At 39.1% G+C, this 19,314-nt stretch overlaps 1 long non-coding RNA gene across 1 annotated transcript in view; it reads right to left on the reverse strand.

Annotated features, from left to right (window-relative positions):
* Positions 1–300: 300 nt before the first annotated feature.
* Positions 301–19,314, reverse strand: part of LOC133269466 (uncharacterized) — a 107,326-nt gene continuing 88,312 nt past the window's right edge. The window contains exon 3 of the long non-coding RNA XR_009743466.1: positions 301–620. This is a non-coding gene — a long non-coding RNA (uncharacterized LOC133269466). The remainder of the gene's footprint in view (positions 621–19,314) is intronic.

The raw sequence follows: 19,314 nt of genomic DNA on the forward strand, positions 1-19,314 counted from the left end.
GTTGTTTTTCAACTAAAACATGGAACTAATTTCACATGTGTGCCTTTTATGAAAAAACATGCATGGTAAATAGTCCCTTGTTTAATTAAGAATGTATTTTCCATTATATTTATTGAAGAATAAAACTGAAGTCTCATTTAAGCACTGTGATTTGGATCACTTAAAAAGGTTGGATGAAAAATGAAAGCTAGATGAATATCTGAATGACCAAGGTGTGATTATCCACAGGAGGACTTTGATATTGTGGGTTATGTGGCAAATATACCATTAAAAGTATCCCCTAAATAATCCAATAGAAACCCATTCCAATTCCTACAGTGTCTTTCTCTTACTGTCATTAGTATTTTGTGGTTTTGCCTGTGAACTGAATGGAATTTCTTTTCCATTTAGACGATGGAAAACACCCCGACTCTTCCCAGCACAGAGTAGCATTTTATATATCGCAGGCTATGCGGGTAACTCCTGCTGGGCGATCTCATCTTCGGGGGGCTGGGCTGAGGTCTGTGTCGGGGAGGAGGATTCCCGGCCCCGGGCACGCTGCTTTCCAACGCCTGACCAGGAGCATCCTCTAGCGGCCAGTGCCTTGGGAAGGCCCTGCGTTCCCCATAATCAAGAATCTTCTGGAAAACTGAGAAATCAGCAACTGAGGGAAACGGGCACAAGCCAAAAGGCCACTCACAAGATGAAGGATTTTTCACCCAGTCTTATTTATGCCCTTGTGTCAGACTAAATAAGAGACAATTCTCTCCTGGGCCCTGAGTAGCACAGAGACCTCTTTATCTCTCTACTCAGGAAAACTCTCATCATCAAGGAACCAGCTCAGAAGCGCTTTGGCATGTCAGACAAAAACAAAAGGAAAACAAACAAAAAAAAACCCACAAGTAAAAAACCCCAAACAAACAAAAATACATCTCAACAGTCCCTAATCCCCCCCCAAAAAAACCTCCAAACCAAACCACCCCACAAATCTAAACAGTTTTAAAGTCCTAGAAGAATGAAGAATGAAATATGTGCAAAGAGATACAGGTGGGTACTGTGTACAAAACTGTGTGAAGTGCATTATATTTGCATTAATTTTGTAGCCACTTCAGTTAAACAACAGCCACATTAGATTCTAATCAGTATACAGTGCAAAACAGAGGCCAATGTGAAGAAAAAAAAAAGACAGAAAAAAGAGCAATCCCATGTGCTTGCCATTTCCCAGCCCATAAAACAATCTAATTGTGGCTAAAATAAATAAATAAATAAATAGATAAATAAAGAACTAAATTGCCCAATAAGGCTTCCCCAATTTAACTGCTTGGGAGCTTTACATATGTGGACTGAAGTTTGTCTCTATACTATTATTATGACCCAAGATTAAGGCAAGTAAAAAGCCTATGGTGGGTATGCTCTGGCTGAAAACATAAACTAGTTTGTTAGGGAATAAATCGCACAGCAAGGTAAAGCAACTAGAAGGCAAAGCACAGGTGTCTAGTATCTTACAGGCTATGAGGATTGCATCTGGGACCAAAAATGGCCACCTCAAGTGTAGCAGGAAGAGGAACAGGACCAAGAGCACATTGGAGTTTGGTAGCGACACTGGCTTTCATGAGGCTCCCAACCTCACGGCTGCGCTCTTGTCTCTTTTCCTTTGCTTGTGTGCTTTCTCTCTAGCAGCATTTGCCCTCCAAACAAATCAAAACCCAGCACACTCACCTGGACTACTCCTAATATTCTAAAACATTCCAGCCATGTCTGGTTTAGGAAAATAGGTAGCATACTTTGACAGGTATGACAGCAAGATGGACAAGTGCAGACAGTATATTCACAAAAATTACTATGTTTGACTTCCAGGCAAAGCTTAAAATTAGTCATGTCTTAATGGGTAATATTTTGAAATAATATTTCCTATTTACCTTAGGTTTCTACTGAGAATCATTTTAGTGAAACTTTGCCATGTTTTAAAGCACCCTGTATTTGCCTGTCTTCTCATGAAAGGAAAATATGACTCAGTTTTCTTTCAATTGTGACTGGATGCAGTTAGAGACAGGAGAGCACCATGCCAGGAGCAATGACTAAGGCACCATGCGTCCTTATGGATGAGTAAAAGAATCATTGTTACTAATATATAAACATATGGCACAGACCATATGCATTGGTGATGTAATCTTACAAATTATCTTTTATATTGAAGTGCAGTGGAAACCAATAAACTCCTCTGGTAAAGATACAACACAGTAGGGAACCAAATATAAATTCTTAAGTCTCAGTCAGACTACTTTAAATCAGGTCATGGCATGGCATAGATATTTGCAAGTGGCAAATTTGCCAGTTCTTTATGGTTTTCATGCTTTTGTTAAAGTGTTAAAGAAGACTGCCTGATGAAGCATTGGTCTGCTCCCTCTCTTTCTTTCACTGACCTGGAACCTGGCTGGGCCAGTGTGAATTTAGGTCTGATTAAAAACAAAATACAGACAGGTGATAAGGTGATTTGGCATCTGTGACATTTAACTATAAGCTAATTGTGAGGACTTCTGAAAGTCACATTCAGTGACCAAGGTATAATGTTTGATCCAGCAGAGAAACAGGGACCAAAGTGACGTAATGGATCTCCCTAAAGAAAGTGTACAAATAGGAAAATTGACTTTTTTTTTTTGTTCCTGTTGTGGTTTATAAGTCAAATATCTAAAAAAAAACCCTGAAGTCTCTTACTAACTATGCAGCTACTACAAATGAACTGAGATAATCACTCAGCAACACTTAAGAAGTTACAACTTGTTTTAGCTGCAGTGCAAAGTAGATACTGACATTTTAACAGTTACTGACTTTTTAGTTGCTCTTAATAAGGAAACTATGCCAAATCATTTTGGTTTCTTTTGCACTGATTTAAAAAAAAAACAAAACAGTTAAATTTAGCAAATGGCATTCAGATTATGCATTTAAGTTGAAATAGCTACAAATCAACTACAGATAAATATAAGGTTATATTAGATCACACTATGTTCTCCTGTGTTGCAAATTTACTCAAAACTGTTCTGAAGCTTTCAAATTTGTTTAAATGTTTGTGACATGAGAAAAGCAAAATTAGGAAAAAATTCAAGCTTTATTAGACAAAGAGAAGAGCTGAGGACAGATCACTGTTTGCCTTCTCATATTGGTTACTTTGGCTTTCAGCATGGCTCTTAAGATAAAATAGAACAATTATGAGCTGGTTAAAAGCAAGGAAACAGAGTAAGAAATTAATGTTTGGTTTTGACAATAAGAGAAATCTTATCACAGCAGTCCTATGCCAGGTCTATGCCAGGCCTTGTACCATTCATGATGCAGTTTTTGTTATAGGAAATAACAAAAGGAGAAGGAATAGTGAAAAGACCCTGTTATGAATACAAAATTACTTGTGTAGCCAAAAGGATAGGAAGAATTATAGAAGATCCTGTCATATCAAATCATCAGCTTATAAAATAGCAAGTGAAATTCATTGTTGATAAATGTAAAGTAGTATGCTTAAGAAAAATTGACCCAAATATCCATACATATTTATGCATATATATTTGCATGTAAGTGTATATATACCCTGTGTAACTAATTATACATATACATAATGATACAATCTTAATTGGCTATTACAATTTGGGACAGTTACTGCGTGTAACCTTATAAGTATACCAATTTTATGTTCAGTGGGTGTCAAAAAGACAAATAGAATATTAGAAGCTTATAGAAATAGAATAGATAACAAGTGATATAAGCCCATTATGATAAAGAATAAGCCCAGGTACAATTCTGGCAACCTTACCAAAAAAAGATGTATGAGAAATCTACAAGGGAAAAATTAGGAGGATGGCAGGGTTCATGGCCAGGTTGGACATGGCCTTGAGCAACCTGGTCTGCTGGGATGTGTCTCTACCCATGGCAGGAATTAGATTGTCCTTTTCAACTTTTCTGTGACTTATGGCGCATGAACATTTCTGTACCAGGATAAGTTAGAAAGCTCTAAAATCACTAACCAGGACAGAGAAAGTGAGGAGTAATGATTATTGCTTTTACCCATTACGGAGCCTCAAGTACAATTATCAGGCAACAGCTTTAAAACATAGAAGTATGTTTCCTCATAGCTCTTATCTATCTTATCTAGGTCCTGGAACTCATCGTCATAAAATGTAGGTTTCATTAAGTGTAAATGTTAAAAAAATTAAAACAAAAAAAAGTTGAAAATGTATGCAAGAATGTAAACCATAACCCATTAAAACAAAGACATAGATATAATCTCTAGCTTAGGACAGTAAACTACTTGATCTTCCAAAGGATGAGAGAATTTTTATTTTTTGGGTTCTTCATGTTTTCCCACATTTTCCATTCTTAAGCTCTGTAAGGTTTTGTTTTACTTGCCTCCTCCATGTAAGCATATGCCTGTAGTCTGACAACTATTTTAACCATTATGAATGCATCATACTTTTCTGTAGATACTTGCTAGTAATTGTCAAATGTTCACAGCATTCTTAACCTGCCAACTGCTATGAAATTCAGTGATGCAATTTCAGCATCCCAGAGTAATGCAAGAAGTGTTTCTATTTATTCCTTTCCAAATTACTCATTAACTTTCACCTGGTATATTTTACATTTTCTGATTTGTCCTGGGTTCAGCAGTAGCAGTCATTTTTCCCCTTCTTGGAATATAACCTTGCAATTCTGAACTGCTAAGGCTTTCAGGAATGGAAAATTGAATAAAACACAACTTACAGATACACAGTCCTATAATCATCCCATTCGCTTAGCCATGAAATGAAGAACTGAACAGCCATTCAAAACCATTGTTTTACCTTAAACTTGTGTTCTGAAAAACACTTCTAGAGACTGATTCTTAGTGCATTATTAAAACTCTATTAATACCATGACCAAAGAGAATAAATTAAAACTAAGAGAAAAATACATAATAAAACACACTTCCACATGTAGCTGGCTTTCACTTGTGATTCATCATAATCTTGTAACTTTGAGGAATGTATTTTTTATTCTCAAAACACAAATATCCACTGTTACATTTGTTATTGTCAGTTGAAAACTGTGCAGTAGCCTACAGTCCACGGCACATTCTTTGAAGCAGGTGAGAAGAGAGAAGGGGCAGAAAAGGAAGCAGGACAACAGAAAAGAGTTTTGAAACTATCAGACTTCATTTCTGAACAGTTAAATTTCAAATTCAGGCCACTCTGCAACTGCGCAAATAGAGGAGAAAAGAAAAAGACAAAAAATTTTTTTCCTTAAAATGCCTGAAGAGGTTGTGTGTACAATTATATTCCACCACATTTAAACTATGGTTGTACAAGTACCCACTCCTAGTGATACATGTGGGTGCTAGGGATATAGATAGTAGTAGCCTGGGGAACATAAGAAAGGACTACAGAGCCCTGGCGGAGGTGGTTAGGGGCTCTGGAGCTCAGGCAGTCTTTTCATCAATTCTCCAGGGTACAGGAGAGGACCTAAAAAAAGCTAGGAGGATTAGCTAGGTTAATAACTGGTTAAAAGGGTGGTGTCATCGTCAGGGGTTTGGGTGCCTTGAACAGGGGACCCAAATTTGTAGGCCAGGTCTAAGTGGGGGCTGGTGGAGCTGGTGTGATGATAAAGAAGGGAAAGAGCAGTTTTGGTAGGAGGCTTGCCAGACTGGTCAAGGAGGCTTTAAACTAGATGTGCTGGGGGAGGGGGGCATCATTCCATCCCAACACACCCAGTCAGTTGCCAGCACCTATAATAAATGCTTGAAGCGATGTAGAGATATCCAGCCAATGAGCCGGCTTCATTTGGAGCTTGGCTCAGACACCTCTATGCAAATGCCTGTAGCATGGGGAACAAACAAGAGGAATTAGAGATGTGTGCACGTCTACGGGGGTATGATATAATAGGCATCACAGAAACATGGTGGGATGGCTCCTATGACTGGAGTGCTGGAATGGAAGGTTACAGGCTTGTTAGAAAAGACAGGCCTGGCAGGCGGGGAGGGGGAGTTGCCCTTTATGTTAGGGATAGGCTGGAGAGTGTGGAACTCTGTCTGGGGACAGGTGAGCAGTCCACAGAGAGTTTGTGGGTCAGGGTTAAAGGGAATATAGCTATGGGAGACATTACTGTGGGGATCTGTTACAGACCACCTGATCATGGAGAAACTGCAGATGAAGCACTCTATAAGATAAAAAAAGCCTCACGCTCACAGGCCCTTGTTCTCATGGGTGACTTCAACCACCCTGACATCTGTTGGAAGGACGGTACGGCCCGGCACAGGCAATCCAGGAGGGTCCTCGATTGTGTAGAAGACAACTTCCTTCTGCAAGTAATAGAGGAGCCGACAAGGAGAGATGCCATGCTTGACCTCGTGCTCACCAACAGGGGAGGGCTTGTTGGAAATGTGACGCTCCAGGGCAGCCTTGGATGCAGCGATCATGAGATGCTCAAATTTGAGATCCTCAGGACAGTGAGAAGAGCGTGCAGCAAGCTCACTGCCCTGGACTTCAAAAGAGCAGACTTTGGCTTCTTCAGGAACATGCTTAGTAGGGTTTCATGGGATATAGCCCTAGAGAGCAGGGGGGCCCAAGACTCTTGGTTGATATTCAAGGATCACCTGCTACAAGCTCAGGAGTGTTGAATCCCAACCAGAAGGAAGTGCAGCAGGAGGGCCAGGAGACCTCCTTGGATGGATAAGGAGCTCCTGAGGAAAATTGAAATGAAAAAAGAGACTTATAATAAGTGGAAGCAAGGACAGGTGGCATGGGAAGAGTACAGGGATGTTGTCCGGGAAGCTAGGGACAAGGTTAGGAAAGCTAAGGCCCAGTTAAAATTAAACTTAGCTAGAGGTATTAAAGATAACAGGAAGGGATTCTACAAGTGCATAGCAAATAAAAAACAGACTAGGGAGAACATAGGCCCCCTCAGGAAGCTCTCAAGAGAACTGGCTGCACGGGATTTGGAGAAGGCTGAGGTTCTGAATGACTTCTTTGCCTCGGTCTTCACTGGCAAAGGCTCTGACCAAACCACCCAAGTCTTGGAAGGCAGATGCAGGGACTGTGAGAATGAAGACCTCAGGCCCACTATAGGAGAGGAACTGGGTCAAGACCGTCTTAAAAATCTGAACGTGCACAAGTCCATGGTACCTGATGAAATCCATCCGTGGGTCCTGAAGGAGCTGGCAAATGAAGTTGCGAAGCCGCTGGCCATCATATTTGAGAAATCATGGCAGTCAGGTGAAGTTCCTGACGACTGGAAAAAGGGAAATATAACCCCCATTTTCAAGAAGGGGAAAATGGATGACCAAGAGAATTACAGACCAGTCAGTCTCACCTCTGTGCCTGGCAAAATCTTGGAGCAGATTCTCCTGGAAGGCATGCTCAGGCACATGAAAAACAACAAGGTGCTTGGTGACAGCCAGCATGGCTTCACTAAGGGGAAATCCTGCCTGACCAATTTGGTGGCCTTCTATGATGGGGCTACAGAACTGATGGACAGGGGTAGAGCAGTTGATGTCATCTACCTGGACTTGTGTAAAGCGTTCGACACTGTCCCACACGACATCCTTGGAGAGATATCAATTTGATAGGTGGACCACTCAGTGGGTAAAGAAGTGGCTGGATGGCCACACACAAAGAGTTGTCGTCAGTGGCTCAATGTCCAGCTAGAGACCAGTAATGAGTGGTGTCCCTCAGGGATCGGTGTTGGGATCAGTCTTGTTTAACATCTTCATCGCCGACATGGACAGTGGGATTGAGTGCGCCCTCAGCAAGTTTGCCGATGACACCAAGCTGTGTGGTTCGGTTGATACCCTGGAGGGAAGGAATGCCATCCAGAGGGACCTTGACATGCTTGTGAGGTGGGCTGATGACAACCTCATGGAGTTCAACCATGACAAGTGCAAGGTCCTACACCTGGGTCAGAGCCATCCCAGGCACAGCTACAGGTTGGGCAGGGAAGAGATTCAGAGCAGCCCTGCGGAAAAAGACTTGAGGGTGTTGGTTGATGACAAAATGAACATGAGCCAGCAGTGTGTGCTTGCAGCCCAGAAAGCCAACCATATCCTGGGCTGCATCAAAAGGAGCGTGACCAGCAGGTCGAAGGAGGTGATTCTGCCCCTCTACTCTGCTCTTGTGAGACCTCACCTGGAGTATCGTGTGCAGTTCTGGTGTCCTCAACATAAAAAGGACATGGAACTGTTGGAACAAATCCAGAGAAGGGCCACGAGGATGATCAGGGGACTGGAGCACCTCCCGTATGAAGACAGGCTGAGGAAGTTGGGGCTGTTCAGCCTGGAGAAGAGAAGGCTGCGTGGAGACCTCATAGCAGCCTTCCAGTATCTGAAGGGGGCCTATAAGGATGGTGGAGAGGGACTCTTCATTAGGGACTGTTGTGACAGGACAAGGGGTAATGGGTTAAAACTTAAGCAGGGGAAGTTTAGATTGGATACAGGGAGGAAATTCTTTACTGTTAGGGTGGTGAGGCACTGGTATGGGTTGCCCAGGGAGGTTGTGAATGCTCCATCCCTGGCAGTGTTCAAGACCAGGTTGGACGAGGCCTTGGGTGATATGACTTAGCGTAAGGTGTCCCTGCCCATGGCAGGGGGTTGGAACTAGATGATCTTAAGGTCCTTTCCAATCCTAATTATTCTATAATTCTATGAATCTAAGTAACAGAAGAAAGGTAGATTTGGTTTGCTATAAATTAGTTTAAGCTGTGTAGCCCAGTCTGAATAGGAACCGTTCACTTCCTTTCCTTTCAGAAATGGGTGCTCAAAAGCTTGGTCTCACTTGAGCCTGCTGGACAGACACAACAGCCAGGCAGGCTGTCTTTGCTTTGCAGGGAGAGGCCCAGGGGTAAAGGTAGATTCTGAACTGCCTGCACTCACAGTGTCACTGTGCTAGGCATGGCACAACACTGCCAAAATAAACGTATTTCCAGGAATAGTTCACAGATGGTCAAAGGCAGGTTTGGTTTATCTTTCAAAGACTTCAAAGTGCTCTAAATTCAATTCCGCATTTCTGCAATTTTGCGAGTTTACCAGAGCAGAGCTAAGCATTGTTAGAGTTCTTTCAAGCTCCATTCAGATTAAGAAATCATATAACCTTAAAAAGGATTCCTATCTGAAATTTGTACACCTTTACTAGAGTAGAGTTTAAACCTCCATTGTTGAGGTTTGTGACCGCTATCAGAAGGTTACAGAACAGCAGGAGCATCACTATCATGACCAGTAGATCAAGAAAAAAACCCAACTCATGAAGCAGTTACTCATGCTTGAAACAGAAGGTCTAATTCCTTACTCCGTTACCTACAGAGGACATCTTAGCCATGACGGCAATCCAGTATTAAACAAAAAATAGTCAGTGATCATTGAAACATTATTATTTCTTTTTGTTCACAAAAACATGTGAGCATAATAGTCCCTTGAAAACAAACTGATACCCTTTCACAGGAAGGGATCAAATAACTTCAGAATGTTTTCATCCACGTGTAAAAATACAGATAACACCTGGGTTTTTGTCATGTAATGCCTTGTCTTTTTTTTTTTTCCCTTTTCTTTTTTGTTCCTTTTTCCCCCTTCAAATCAGTGAAGATTAAATTACCCTCTCAAAGTTTGACAAAGAATGGACAAATTCACCCTTTTAACAAAAGAATGGTTACTAAAGTTGTGCCTTTTAACATACTTGTTGATGATTTTATGCAGGTGTCCTGGGTTCAGCAGTAGCAGTCATTTTTCTCCTCCTTCATAGCTGGTGCAGTGCAGTGTTTTGACTTTTGGCTCAGGAACAGAGCTGATAACACTGATGTTTTGGTTTGGCCAAGGACTTTGTGAGCCCTATGCTCTGCCAGGGAGGAGGGGAAGCCAGGAGGAAGCAGAGAGAGGACACCTGACCCAAACTGACCAAAGAGGTATTCCATACCACAGCACGTCATGCCCAGGATGTAACTGAGAGTTACCCAAAAGGGCTGGGAGTCTGCAGGGTTGGAGGAGGTATCTGTCAGTGCTTGGTCAGGCTGGGGGGGGACGAGTTATCGGTCGGCTGGTGGTGAGATGTTGTATTCTCTTCCCTTGTTATTTCCTTTATCATTATTATTAATGGTGGTAGCAGTAGTGATTTGTGTTATACCTTAGTTACTAAACTGTTCTTATCTCAACCCGTGGGAGTTGCATTCTTTTTGATCCTCTTCCATCCCTCCGGGAGTAGGGGGAGGGCCAGAAGGGGGGAAGGTGAGTGAATGAGTTACCTGACTGGGTTTAAACCACGACAGCAGGTCTCATGAAGTCAGGAAAATTTTAAGTATAAATTATAAAGTATAAAATGGAATGTTCATGGAGGAGAATAGGTGCTTGAGTTCCTACTGGATACAGCATACAGGCCATCATGTTATTGCTGCCTGGCTAATATTAGACATGGTTCACATTCTACCTTGTTTGACATAAGATATTTTACCCCATGTTCTGCAACAATAGCAACAAAAAATAGCATGTTTTGTAAATCAGTCAGAAAAAAGTAAGGACTGTGAATAGTAAGAGCAAACTGATTTGCCTGTTCCTGAATAGACGTTATACTGAAGTTTATATGGTCCCATATCATGTCCCATCTGCTTCTGTTCTTCACAGCAGAAGAAACTTTCCCAAATAGATGAGTATTCCAGTGACTTTTTAAAGCAGTTTACAGATTATTCAAGGCTACAGAGGTGTATTGTGGTCTAGGTACTGTGACTGGAAATTTTGTTAAACAGCAAATAAGCATTTTGTATCTTTATTGAAAGTAATGAAAGCTGTTCAGCTTGGCCTTTGCTAATGAAGCCTCACCTCCCTCCCCAGATTACCTCTGTTTTCACTGATACACTATGACCCTGCCTTCACAAGGCTCATACTATCTTAAATCACCCATTTAGAAGAACCTATAGATTATCTGATCCATCTGTGTCCATCATGAGCCTTTCACAGTAGAGGACATTACGTGTTAGTCTTCGTATATTTAACTACCAGGACTATGACAAGGCTTACAAGCTTTCATTTTAGTTTGTTTATTGTGGTTTGGGTTTGGTGGTTTTTCTTTTCATACAACGTATCAAATTTGACTTGGGCCTAAATGAAAAACTTGCTCAAATTATTCTGTTTAAAGAAGCAAGTAGTGAAATATTTTCATGAAAGATATGCTAAAATATTTGGGAAGTGGAAACACTCTTAAAAATCCTAAAAAAAAACCACTGTATGTTTTCAGAATACGTGTTAAAATATCCGTAATTTTTACAGTGCAATTTTACTTATTTGGGAAATCTACACAAACCTGCTACCACATCATTTTCTATTCAGAAAAATAATCTTAATAATTGCCTAGATACTGTACTGTGTATATCTGATATGTTTATGTAAGTTTAACAAAATCCACATTGAGATTACACCTGAAGGAAAAGTTTGCGCAAGAAAAAGTCCAAGGCTCTTGGACTCAAATTGTAGCTCAATCTGAATTATGCCAATCGTAATCTCAGGTCCTTGATGACAGGAGAACAAAATGCCTCTGAAACTGATTTAAGATGAAACTAGATGCTCTGTTTTAAGTTTGCAAGGGAACAGAAAGCGAGTTTAGAGTAGCTTTTATTAAGAAGCTACTGACAAAAAAAGGAAACTGGCTTACTTTACTGACAAATATATTTTTACCTGAAATTGAAGAAATACAAACTGTAATAAATTAAAAATACAAAAATGATATTAAAAAATATACAATTGTTTCACTTCAGAACAAGTGTTTTAGATAGCAAATTTAATTTTAACATGCTACCAAAGAATTATATACATTCTAAATGTGTCTACATTTCATGGTATTAATTTATATTTACAAAAACTGCAAAGCATTGGACAAAGCCATTACCTGTGTCAGAACTAAGGTAGTTATAATTCTGAGGTATACTGGTGTCTGATAAATACAGACAAACAGAAAACCTATTGCATTTCTCATATTCACATGCAGTCAAAAGATATAGCCATGGGCATCTGTGGCTCCAAAGCATGTCTCCAGAAAGCATATGTAAGAGGTGAAAGTAATATTATCCTTGTAGCTGACTACAATCTGTAAGATGCAGAAGTATCAGAAGCATAGAAAAGCATATTTATGAAGAGTATGTGTTTAAGGAGTTTTCAAAGTATCAATAACATCCTCCCAAATTCAGATTCTACACTTTTTCACTAATAGACATTGAGAACATCTCACCCAATTTTTTTATTTTTTTTTTTTTTAATTATGAGATTTAAAATAACTCAGTGCTTCTTTAACAGTTCACTTAGTCTAATAGATCTTTTGGAAACTACTTAGCAGATAGGTGTTATGAGAGACAAATAGGATATGTCAGGTGATCTTACCTGGACTTTCAAAACCGGTGCACCCATTTAACAGGTGTCAGTTTGTGAGAACCAGAGCAGAGAAAGAAAAATTACCTACTTCCACTGCCAGATTTCCCCTTACTATCTAAGGGAACAGATACTACATTTCTGAGATAACATGCATCTTACAGTTTCAGGTAGCTAGGCTTCATACATGGCCAGTTTCTGTGACTTGCTGAAAACAGCTTGGTTATGAAAGACTTATAAACTACAGATCCTTTCATTAGCCAGGTTCCAAGGCCTAATGCCTACCCCTTCCAGACAGCTTCTCTTTGACTGCACATCATAAACTGATTACTAATCTTCCCAGTCACTGTGGTCAGCACCTGGGTCCAATTATTGCTCATGTGACTTTTGCCACAGGTGATACTGATTCTTGGGTGACCTACCTGATAACCAATATGATTTTTTTGTACATATGCCACTTGCCTTGTCTAAAGGAAATTTCATTAGAAGGCAACTTCTTTTTACTGACCTCTTATGTTGGGTTTTCAGCTGTAATAGTTATTTTTTTTTTTCCTAGTAGCTGGTACAGTGCTGTGTTTTGGTTTTAAACCATGACCACTTATGATTCAATAAAATAATAAGCTCCATCTTTAATACAGGGAGCACTGTTGTCTCCTCTCCCATCATTTGGATTACAGCTTAGAGCTGTATAGAGCAGAATACAGCTGAATTCACTGCGCTACAAACTGGCAGAAGAATCCGTTTATAAAAGATTGTTTAAGACAACCGAATTTGCCAGAAGTTAAGTATTTGCTGCGCTGATCATTTAAAAGATAAGATGGGGATCATTTAATGGAATCCAAAGCACGAAATGGCTGTGGGAGATTATAGTTTACAATCCATGCTTTCATTACTAGAATAGCATTTTTAAGTAGTATCCCACAGAAGTAATGGTATAGAAGATACTGCAAAATGTTATAGTTGCATATGCACTTTTACTCAGTACAAATGTACATTATTGCCTTCCAAAACAAGCCAGGGATTAAAACCTGTGAAGATACATACATACTGAGACAGTCAATAATTAAAAAATACGGAAGATAGCTCACAGGAATCCATGTTTTAAAAAAGCAGTTAAAAATAAAAAAAAACAGGCAAGGGCAATGGAAACAGGCACTGCCTGGTTTCAAGCAAATGCTATGCAAAGTATTTCCCCTGCAAGAGAAAACTTAACCCAATTGTGAAACTATCTCAGTAGCTTTTCCATCCTTAGGCAATGATTTACAGCTATTGCTCATGCTGTGCTTCTAGCAGGCAAATGTCATTTTTAAGTAACATGGGAGGAATGCAGACTAGGAGTCAGAGTTCACCCAAGAAGATGAGCACAGGGCCCAGGGTTTAGTATACAGCCCAGTTGGAACCAGCAGTCAACATTTTCTCCATAATCTCTATTGATTGGAGAAACCACTGTGGCTCACAACAAAGACAGAACGTGCCTGCCTGGTATGGCAGGTATATAACAGGTCTCAAAACCAGGCACTTTCAAAAAATATACTAATTTAGTCTAATGCAGCATACCAGATAGACAGAAAGAATCAATTTTAAATTGTGACCTTTCTGCTGACAATTGCCATCTGGCAGAAAATGTAGCATCGTGTCATCCTGTGCCATTAAACTGTAGGCAAAAAAGTGAACGGCAGAATAAAGGTTCATCCTTTGCAAAATCCAGTAATGAGAGAGCCCAATTTTCTAGGTTAAAATCCAGTTACCAACCCAGTTCTGAAATATTTTGAAAAGTAGAAGATATCTATTAAGCTTGGTCTTTAAAATTAGCATGTAAAGATTTTCCCTGAAAAAAAGTTCCTATTAAAAAGGAATCTGTGAATCCTTTCTTGCAAGGCTTTGGGGCAATATTTGACTGTTTACAAAGCTGTGGGGTTTTTTTTTTTCCTTAGTCAGTTTTTCTAGCCTTATTCTTGAAGCAACCATAACGAAGGAAAATGTAAGCTAGAAGTGACTGTTGCAGTTTATCAGGAGAAATCTTCATCAGTTTCTTCAGTTGAACAAAGACTAGAACAGGCATACTTTCCCTTTTTTGATTTTCTTCCTTTTTTTTTAAGCTAAAAGCAAGAGGATTGAATCACCTTAGAGTCTGAAAGACAAACTTATTTAGTGGCTGTTATTCGATTACAGTAAAACTTAAAAGATTATACACCAAAATTTAAGCTTCAGTTTCTTTTCAGCACTCTCCAACAAATTACTCCCCCTCTCCACCAAGATCACTAATCTGATTGCATTATAGAAATTGAAAGGTAATGTTAGGTATCCTTTGAAGTCAATGAGAAATACTTTATATTGTACAATATCAATGAAATTACTATTTTAAATGCTAGAGAGAGATTTACAATTTTTAACAGTTTAATAGGGTTTGTTGTTTTTATTTTATATAGTTTCCATTTGTGTCAGATTGTTGATCACTTGCTCCTGGAGACATTCTGCACCGGTAGGATGACTGAGCACAGCAATTTCAATTACCAGCCATATTCTCCTTGACAAATTCACTTCTGACCTCAAAGGAAGCCAAACCTTCTCTGCATTTGTAAGGAAAACACCAACTCGTATATATGCATGGCCAGAAGAGTGACAATTTCAACTGGCCTTTGTCTTCAGAAAAAAAAGCCTACCTAGCACCCAAAATGAGACCTCTGTACAAGGCTGTGCCAGGTGAAGCTATCTGAAATAGTTTAGGCTTCTTATAGTTCTGGCATCTGAAAAATGAGCCATACCTTTTTTTTTTTTTTTTTGAGAAAGCAGAAGATTTTTTCTCCAACATCTGCCCTATTGCCCATGAATAAATATGGCTCTTGAAGTCCAAAAAGCATAACACATCTAACTCTTACATTATTAATACTAAAAATTGGATGTGAATAAAAATTTACACGCTTGTTTTCTTTTCTTTCTGTCTTTTCTATGTTACACGAAAGCTGATGCATTTCCAAGTAGGGTCTCCAAGGCAGAATTTACTCCATATTTAAAGTAAAAAAAAAAAAAACCAACTTTTTGTTGATCAAATGTGCTGAGGTAGCACGAAAACAGAAACTTCCAGATTTGCAAGTTGTTTCTCAGAAGTGATGCTTCAAGTGACTGGGCAGTTGTCATGGGTAAACTCCTGGCATCATTAAAATTTTCACAAAGCTTTCCACAATGGTTTGCTAGGCTAAGAACATTCTACAAGTACTGCTAAAATAAAATGCTCAAAGTACAAACTCATGGCTGTTTTCCACAATCACTGTTGAATATTATTAGCACACTACCTTCCTATCCCACACTTTAACTTAATGCATTTTCAAAAATAACAAAATATAAACCACATGTGATGTAAGAAATGCCCAACTGGAAAGATTTTGCAAATGTTTCTGTTTATCACATATTTCTTTATCTCAGCACAGCCATTTCTACTTCAATGTGCCTAAGTGGGTATTAAAATGAGTGACACTACCCATGACCCAATGCATTGAAAGCAAGTAATGATGGGCAGCTGAGCCCCATGTTGAAAAGAGGTTGCCAACCCCCCCCCCCTTTTCCTCCCTCACTTTTTCCTCAACCTTTTGGCCAGATCTAATTTAAATGTGAATACCTTAAGTAATTGCCAATATTTGTAAAGTCAGTATATGCAACTGCATTAAAGACAACACATTTTTGTGTACTGCTGTGCAGGGATATTTTATTTTTTTTTTTAAACGCCCTGTCGTTGCTGGGAAGGTGCTTGGTAAAACTTGCCTCAGTTGGTGTACAATTGTTTTATACACTTTCCCCTTACTTCATTCTTTAGTGAACATCTTTGGAATAAGTAATTACTGTGGGAACACTTCTTTACAGCAATTCTCAAACAGCAAAATTGGCAGAGGTTGCTTTTATAAAGTTCACAAACTGAATGGTGCCTTATTGCCATAAACAAAGGGATTTTAACTACTAGCATTAAAATACACTAAGAATAACAGATAAGTGAATCTGTGAATAAAGATAAGTCCTTAATTGACAAGAAAATGAAGGATTAAGCTAATGCAGCATTATAGCAATATGCCAGGGATTCAAACTTCGGCCCACATCACCATTTTGGACTAAGTGATTATAAAAGCTTTCTGAATGACAGAAAGCAGGACTCCCCTGAGAATTTTTCTGCCTAAAATTTGTCAAAATGCATGCAACTGGTACTAAGCCTCAATATAGGCTCTCTAAATGAATACATAATGTATTTAGTTACTTAAGATAATTGAAGTCTTGCCAATTTAATTAAAAATAAGCCACCTATTGAAAGGAAAAGATATTCTGAAATCTCACAACTCCTGGTACCACTGGATGAATTCAGTGAATTTTATTTTATCATATTCTGCCTACTGGCTTTACCTGAGAAATCAAAGATCTTTTGCTTGAAAAGACAGCTCATGCAAAAGTTCAGCAATCAAATCCTGAAGTCTTAATGGGTTTAACTGAATAAGAACTTCTTGCCTGAAACAGAAATTGGTGTGCATAAGCTTCTACATTGCTTTAAATTGCATTTAGGGAGTGTCCTAAAAATATAATTGCTTTTTTATTTGTCCTTGACACCATACCAAACCTGTGTAAAATAAATAAATGAAATTAAAAACTAAAAGAAACTTTATGGACCCCAGAGTTAAAATTTCAAGAGGTATTGCAAGCTGATCTTACTTCTGAGTGAACTAGTGGGTGAATGCCTCAAGGATAAATGAACTTTTTGTTAATTACACTAAAATCAACAATGTGAGAGAACAAGTTCATGTTACAGCTAGTGGAAAAGGATATAATCAGAGATCCTTGTATAAATTTTATAACTATAGCAAAGGAGGAGAAGGAGGAGGAGGACAAGAAGGAGGAGGAGAAGGAGGAGGAGGAGAAGAGGGAGGAGGAGGAGAAGGAGGAGGAGGAAGAGAAGAGGGAGGAGGAGAAGGATGAAGAGAAGGAGGAGGAGAAGGATGAAGAGAAGTAGGAGGAGAAGGATGAGGAGAAGGAGGAGGAGAAGGAGAAGGAGAAAGAGAAGATGAAAAGGGAAATAGAAGAGAAATAGAAAGGGAAAGGGACTGGTTGCAGAGTCATATATTTGCAATATTTAGTCTTCATTTACGAAGTTTCGGGAACTTTAAATGTTGCTTTAATGGTATCACTGTCTCATGTAAGGTATTTTACAATAGAATTTTTAACAACCTACTGCACATAATCAACATTTGGATATAGATTCTTTGTCACATTATGGAAACATATTTATAAAAATTTGGGAACTTCATTAAAGTTTCACAGACCACATTTAAAACTGTGCTGCTGAAACTTAAAAAGTAAGCAGAAATTACTTAATTTTTGAGTCAATGTACTGATTAAAAGCTTTTAGGAGCTATGGATGGTTAGCTTCTCTGAAAATCAAACATTTATTTAAGCTGTCTGTGTTAAGCCTTAAACCTTGGTATTTGAAATGTTTCTAGATTTGAGGTTTTTGTTTGGGTTTTTTTCTTCTTTTATTTTTTTAAATTATTATTTTTAACGTACGCCGATATTTCTTTTCCTTTCCTCCCAGGTAGATGATCATAAAAGAGGGGTGAATATTTTTTCCACTACTTTGGGAAGATACTTGACTGCAAAATTCATGTACTTTTTTTGGAAAGCAGACTGACTAAGATCTTCTGGGATTTCAAAAAAAACCAAACAACCAAAGTATTCAGTTAAGTTACAATGTCATATACAGAGTTACAGCAAAACTATTGAGTTAGCCTAAATAAGCTGATATTCAGTACTGCTTTTAATACTGGAGATTGGTTTACCCCCACAGCATGGACAAGGCCTAATTTGTTCTCTTTCTTCTTCTTACTCATCTGATATTGTATAGAAAATGTCAGAAAATATTTTCTACAAGCAGATGGGCTTTCCCATGGCTCAAGCAAGATAGCTGCTGGTCTCAGGTCTACAATATGAAAAAAATTATCATCTGTGAGGTCACCCTGCTTGCTGGCACTCTCTGTTCAAAAATCAATAACCTAAAACGCACAGACTTGACTAAAATCTTATGCCTAGCATAAGTCTCATGATGCTGAAATGATGCTTATGATGATAATGAAAACCAAATTATGAAAGCCAAGTAGCATAAGTTAAAACAAAAAACAAAACCAAACCACATCAATTTAAGCAGACTTCTGATGAAGCACAAGGTGAATTCCAATGATTCCCTCCCTGGAAGGCTTCTATGCAAGCCACACTTCAGTAACCTGTCCTAGGGTGTGAGGCTCTATGCTGTGTAGCAAGAAGCCTGGAAGACAATTCAACTCCATCCTTTACTATGACAGCTAGCTTGTTAGATCTGTAAAAAAAGGTATTGAAAGACCAATGGAAAGTTTGTGTTATTTTTTACTGGGAAAACAAAACCTGTCCTCTGGCCCTGAGGACAGAATGGCAAGGCTTGCAACCATGTAGTTAATACTGTTCCCTAAAAATAGGATGCACATCCATACTGTCATATCATATTGCTTGGCCAATGCTATTGCTTGAGACACGTTCAGCCACAAGCCAAAACTGTGTCAAGAAGCATGCTAACAATTAAACAGCACAGACAATTGCATACTAGGCCTAAAAATAATTACCTGATCCTATTTCTTTTATTAATGTGGACATAAACTAGAAGTGCTGAAAATTACCTCCCGTGCCTTCAGAATTCCTTCAGGAATTCCTTCAGGAATTGCTTTCAGGAGTTTAATCACCACATCATTGGAGTGCCAAAGCTGTTCAGTTTATCTGCGGTTCATAGACATCTGAAACCGCTCTGCAGCCAGTCCAATAGGACTGAGGGGCACCAGATTTTCAGAAGTGATTGGAGACATTCAAGGCCAAGCTGGATATGATTCTGGGCAACCTGGTCCAGTTGGAGATGTCCCTGCTCATTGCAGGGGGGTTGGACTAGATGACCTTTGAAGATCTCTTCCAACCCGAACTGTTCTATGGTTCTA

The sequence above is a fragment of the Pezoporus flaviventris genome, unplaced genomic scaffold (genome assembly GCF_033815535.1).
Source record: "Pezoporus flaviventris isolate CSIRO_AGI_PZ_B2104156 unplaced genomic scaffold, CSIRO_AGI_Pfla_v1 ptg000015l, whole genome shotgun sequence".
Taxonomy (NCBI): Eukaryota; Metazoa; Chordata; class Aves; order Psittaciformes; family Psittacidae; genus Pezoporus; species Pezoporus flaviventris.